The following is a 5,000-nucleotide window of genomic DNA, read 5'->3' on the forward strand; positions in this document are numbered from 1 at the left end:
CTGACTTTTTGAAAATTTCACAATTTTGTGAAAACTTCCACAAAATGAGGTTCTAGTATGTTAGAGGGCATCCCAGGAGGGCTCCAAAAGTGTGGGTAAAATATATATCCCACAGGGGGAAAATTGAAAAAAAGTTGAAAAAAAAAATTTTTGGGGACTTAGAAAATTTTCACACATGTGTCAGACTTCCAGACAGGGGAGCGTGTCAGTGCGCGCATCCGATTTCAGTTCCAGAGCGATTCGCGCGATGAGTCCTTGATACTTAGTCGTTTTTGGCAAAATTTCTGACTTTTTGAAAATTTCACAATTTTGTGAAAACTTCCACAAAATGAGGTTCTAGTATGTTAGAGGGCATCCCAGGAGGGCTCCAAAAGTGTGGGTAAAATATATATCCCACAGGGGGAAAATTGAAAAAAAGTTGAAAAAAAAAATTTTTGGGGACTTAGAAAATTTTCACACATGTGTCAGACTTCCAGAGAGGGGAGCATGTCAGTGCGCGCATCCGATTTCAGTTCCAGAGCGATTCGCGCGATGAGTCCTTGATACTTAGTCGTTTTTGCAAAATTTCTGACTTTTTGGAAAATTTCACAATTTTGTGAAAACTTCCACAAAATGAGGTTCTAGTATGTTAGAGGGCATCCCAGGAGGGCTCCAAAAGTGTGGGTAAAATATATATCCCACAGGGGGAAAATTGAAAAAAAGTTGAAAAAAAAAATTTTTGGGGACTTAGAAAATTTTTCAACTTTTGTCAGACTTCCAGACAGGGGAGCGTGTCAGTGCGCGCATCCGATTTCAGTTCCAGAGCGATTCGCGCGATGAGTCCTTGATACTTAGTCGTTTTTGCAAAATTTCTGACTTTTTGGAAAATTTCACAATTTTGTGAAAACTTCCACAAAATGAGGTTCTAGTATGTTAGAGGGCATCCCAGGAGGGCTCCAAAAGTGTGGGTAAAATATATATCCCACAGGGGGAAAATTGAAAAAAAGTTGAAAAAAAAAATTTTTGGGGACTTAGAAAATTTTCACACATGTGTCAGACTTCCAGACAGGGGAGCGTGTCAGTGCGCGCATCCGATTTCAGTTCCAGAGCGATTCGCGCGATGAGTCCTTGATACTTAGTCGTTTTTGGCAAAATTTCTGACTTTTTGAAAATTTCACAATTTTGTGAAAACTTCCACAAAATGAGGTTCTAGTATGTTAGAGGGCATCCCAGGAGGGCTCCAAAAGTGTGGGTAAAATATATATCCCACAGGGGGAAAATTGAAAAAAAGTTGAAAAAAAAAATTTTTGGGGACTTAGAAAATTTTCACACATGTGTCAGACTTCCAGACAGGGGAGCGTGTCAGTGCGCGCATCCGATTTCAGTTCCAGAGCGATTCGCGCGATGAGTCCTTGATACTTAGTCGTTTTTGGCAAAATTTCTGACTTTTTGAAAATTTCACAATTTTGTGAAAACTTCCACAAAATGAGGTTCTAGTATGTTAGAGGGCATCCCAGGAGGGCTCCAAAAGTGTGGGTAAAATATATATCCCACAGGGGGAAAATTGAAAAAAAGTTGAAAAAAAAAATTTTTGGGGACTTAGAAAATTTTCACACATGTGTCAGACTTCCAGAGAGGGGAGCATGTCAGTGCGCGCATCCGATTTCAGTTCCAGAGCGATTCGCGCGATGAGTCCTTGATACTTAGTCGTTTTTGCAAAATTTCTGACTTTTTTGAAAATTTCACAATTTTGTGAAAACTTCCACAAAATGAGGTTCTAGTATGTTAGAGGGCATCCCAGGAGGGCTCCAAAAGTGTGGGTAAAATATATATCCCACAGGGGGAAAATTGAAAAAAAGTTGAAAAAAAAAATTTTTGGGGACTTAGAAAATTTTTCAACTTTTGTCAGACTTCCAGACAGGGGAGCGTGTCAGTGCGCGCATCCGATTTCAGTTCCAGAGCGATTCGCGCGATGAGTCCTTGATACTTAGTCGTTTTTGGCAAAATTTCTGACTTTTTGAAAATTTCACAATTTTGTGAAAACTTCCACAAAATGAGGTTCTAGTATGTTAGAGGGCATCCCAGGAGGGCTCCAAAAGTGTGGGTAAAATATATATCCCACAGGGGGAAAATTGAAAAAAAGTTGAAAAAAAAAATTTTTGGGGACTTAGAAAATTTTTCAACTTTTGTCAGACTTCCAGACAGGGGAGCGTGTCAGTGCGCGCATCCGATTTCAGTTCCAGAGCGATTCGCGCGATGAGTCCTTGATACTTAGTCGTTTTTGCAAAATTTCTGACTTTTTTGAAAATTTCACAATTTTGTGAAAACTTCCACAAAATGAGGTTCTAGTATGTTAGAGGGCATCCCAGGAGGGCTCCAAAAGTGTGGGTAAAATATATATCCCACAGGGGGAAAATTGAAAAAAAGTTGAAAAAAAAAATTTTTGGGGACTTAGAAAATTTTCACACATGTGTCAGACTTCCAGACAGGGGAGCGTGTCAGTGCGCGCATCCGATTTCAGTTCCAGAGCGATTCGCGCGATGAGTCCTTGATACTTAGTCGTTTTTGGCAAAATTTCTGACTTTTTGAAAATTTCACAATTTTGTGAAAACTTCCACAAAATGAGGTTCTAGTATGTTAGAGGGCATCCCAGGAGGGCTCCAAAAGTGTGGGTAAAATATATATCCCACAGGGGGAAAATTGAAAAAAAGTTGAAAAAAAAAATTTTTGGGGACTTAGAAAATTTTTCAACTTTTGTCAGACTTCCAGACAGGGGAGCGTGTCAGTGCGCGCATCCGATTTCAGTTCCAGAGCGATTCGCGCGATGAGTCCTTGATACTTAGTCGTTTTTGGCAAAATTTCTGACTTTTTGAAAATTTCACAATTTTGTGAAAACTTCCACAAAATGAGGTTCTAGTATGTTAGAGGGCATCCCAGGAGGGCTCCAAAAGTGTGGGTAAAATATATATCCCACAGGGGGAAAATTGAAAAAAAGTTGAAAAAAAAAATTTTTGGGGACTTAGAAAATTTTTCAACTTTTGTCAGACTTCCAGACAGGGGAGCGTGTCAGTGCGCGCATCCGATTTCAGTTCCAGAGCGATTCGCGCGATGAGTCCTTGATACTTAGTCGTTTTTGCAAAATTTCTGACTTTTTTGAAAATTTCACAATTTTGTGAAAACTTCCACAAAATGAGGTTCTAGTATGTTAGAGGGCATCCCAGGAGGGCTCCAAAAGTGTGGGTAAAATATATATCCCACAGGGGGAAAATTGAAAAAAAGTTGAAAAAAAAAATTTTTGGGGACTTAGAAAATTTTTCAACTTGTGTCAGACTTCCAGAGAGGGGAGCATGTCAGTGCGCGCATCCGATTTCAGTTCCAGAGCGATTCGCGCGATGAGTCCTTGATACTTAGTCGTTTTCAGAAGTCACAATTTTGACTTCCAGGACCCGCAAAACGTTTGTAAATTGAGCCCGCTCCCCAGTTCCAAGCGTTTTGAGGTGTCCCCGGTTGCAGTAATGCAGCCTGCCCACTAGATGTCGCAAAAGAGACAAAAAGTGAAAAAGAACCAGAATGAGGAAATTCCAGGGAGCCGAATCCGCCTGACAGTTCCAGGCGATCGGGCACTTTTTTGCATGCGTCCCTAAAGTGGGTATAGGGTGACACTCCATGCAAAGACCCAGTTTTGCACACCACCGGCAGAATATATGAGAGAGAGGTACCTCTCAGCCCCGACACATTTCGACTCATTTAAGCTGGTTTTCACCTCCGTAGGCCTGGGTATGCGTTTTGGCTATGAGTCCCTGTTCGGCTGGAGGTCTGCACCTTGGCTGAACCCAGGCTTCCGCAGCTGCGTGGGGGGACTTTTGCCGGTCGCCTATCCCAAGTCAGAGAGGTGTTCCTGGGTTGAAGTGAGCCTGGCCAGACCCCCCCGCGGGCCCTGGTTCTCCACATGGGGGCGCCGTCAAGGCTAAAATCTGGATTTTTAGGCCGAGGAGAGGCTCCATGAGGGCGGATGCTTTTGTGGCTTCGACCCCAGTGCTGTTCCACATCCAGTACCCCCCCGCAAGGGCGCCTGTACCCGAGTCGCGCTTCCAGGACTCGTGGGCACGTATCTCCCGACGACAGGGGTTTGCAGCCTCCGTACTTGGGCAAGTCCCTACATGCACCCCTGCTCTTCCTCCGATCGATCTGGCGCAGCGCTCCCGGGTGGGGAGGTGGCGCCGCTCGCTCGGCCCGGGCTTTGGAGCCCGCGCTGGCTTAAGGTGAGCGGTCCCCTTCCTCCTCTACCCCCGGGCTTCCGACACCTATCTTTGGGCGCGCATGCCGGCCTCGCCTCCCGTCTGCGGAGGTGGCCGAGCCGTGGGGAGTTTGACCCGAACCGAGCGAAGGCAGTGGTCCGACGACCCGTACGGGCGAACGGCGGGGCGCCCACCCAGCCAGGCGTGGGGGCCCGTCGTCCGAATCGCTCCCTGTGCGGGGAAGCACAGCGATCTTCTCCGAGGGCGGCCCTTTTCTTCCAGATGCGTACCCGGCCAGCGGAGGCTCGCGCTGCCCCTCGTGTCCGAAAGGGCGGCCTCCGCGGCGGTGGCGACAGCGGCGGCGGTGGGTGGCCTCTCCGCGCCACTGCCGAGCTTCGCGATTTCCAGTCTTTTCCCGAGCCCCTACGTCAGTGGGGAGGACGACAGAGGTGTGGAGGCAGGCGAAGGGGGTTCTCACCGTGCGGTGTGCCCCAGCCCGACCGTTGCCTTCCCCCTCGACCCTCGTCCTCCCAGGCGGCTCGGCCAGGGAGCAGGAGAGAGAGTGAGAGAGGGAGAGCGGAAACCCCAGAGCCAAGGGGTTAGATGGAGAACGGGAGAAGGAACGAGGGCCAAGAGGTAGGGAGTACGGTGAAAGGCCGACCTGGGATCCCCCTGCGCTCCCGCCCTGGGCGGGGAGCAGCCCTGGGAAGAAAAGCCGCTCGGGCATCCCTTTGAGGTTACGGGCGCGAGCGGGAAGAGGGACTACGCTGGAGGGCGACGCCG

The sequence above is a fragment of the Phyllobates terribilis genome, unplaced genomic scaffold (assembly GCF_046119375.1).
Source record: "Phyllobates terribilis strain yellow unplaced genomic scaffold, ASM4611937v1 Scaffold_2582__1_contigs__length_122052, whole genome shotgun sequence".
In the NCBI taxonomy this organism is placed as follows: Eukaryota; Metazoa; Chordata; class Amphibia; order Anura; family Dendrobatidae; genus Phyllobates; species Phyllobates terribilis.